This window comes from Helianthus annuus, chromosome 11 (assembly GCF_002127325.2).
Source record: "Helianthus annuus cultivar XRQ/B chromosome 11, HanXRQr2.0-SUNRISE, whole genome shotgun sequence".
Classification (NCBI taxonomy): Eukaryota; Viridiplantae; Streptophyta; class Magnoliopsida; order Asterales; family Asteraceae; genus Helianthus; species Helianthus annuus.
Window position 1 is genome coordinate 150,751,504 of NC_035443.2, and position 971 is coordinate 150,752,474.

The following is a 971-nucleotide window of genomic DNA, read 5'->3' on the forward strand; positions in this document are numbered from 1 at the left end:
ACTGTTTTTGTCATTTCCAATTTTTTTATCTTTGAAGAAAGAGCCTCGATTTGTGCTTGTAAAGAAGTGCTTTCATTGACCTTATGGGCGCCCGGGGCGATAGACTTATTTCCCCGGGGGATGTGCCATTGAAAATTGGTTTGAGCAATTTCCTCAATTTGATTATATATTTCGTGTGGGCGTCGATTACCTAAAAGTCCCCCGGAGCTAGAATCAAGTGTCTGCCTAGTGTGTGGCAACAATCCATTATAGAAAGTGGATACTTGTTGCCATATTGCGAGGCCGTGATGGGGACACTTGCGTAATAGCTCCTTGAACCTTTCCCAAGTTTCATATAAGGATTCCCCGTCCTCTTGTGAATATGTATTAATTTCAGCCATTAACTTAGCAGTTTTAGAAGGAGGGAAATACTTATATAGAAATTTTTGGGCTAGTTCATCCCAGGTGTTTACCGATCCAGCTAGGAGGGTGTTGAGCCAAGCTTTCGCTCGGTCTTTTAGTGAGAAAGGAAACATACGGAGGCGGATGGCGTCGTTTGATGCTCCATTGATCCGAAAGGTATCACATATTTCCAAGAAATTAGTTATATGTAGATGGGGATCCTCGTTCGCAAGCCCATGGAAGGTTGCGGAGTTTTGGAGCATTTGTATCAAATGTGGCCGAAGTTCGAAGTTATTGGCTTCGACATTCGGAGCATTGATAGCGGCGCCTAGATTACCTACGGTGGGTCGTAGATAATCCATAAGGGTACGTTGGTCCGCCATTGGAGGTGGATTACCCGAAACCTTCTCTTGGTTTTTGGCTTTTAACCTTTTTCTGAGAAAGCGTTCGGGTTCTTCTAGTGGTTCTTTTATGTCTTTATTGGAACTGGAGCTCATACACTACGTGAGGGTGGCGTCGGGTTCCAAGTCTTGCAATAAAAACAAAGAAGAACGTTGGTCAGAAGGTTCACCACGGCCCCGTGTTGAGCG

The 971-nt window shown here is 44.5% G+C and overlaps 1 non-coding gene across 1 annotated transcript; it reads left to right on the forward strand.

Moving 5' to 3' along the window:
* Positions 1-279: 279 nt before the first annotated feature.
* LOC118484514 lies at positions 280-386 on the forward strand. Its single transcript, XR_004873624.1, has one exon. It is a non-coding gene; the product is annotated as a small nucleolar RNA R71 (small nucleolar RNA).
* Positions 387-971: the final 585 nt, after the last annotated feature.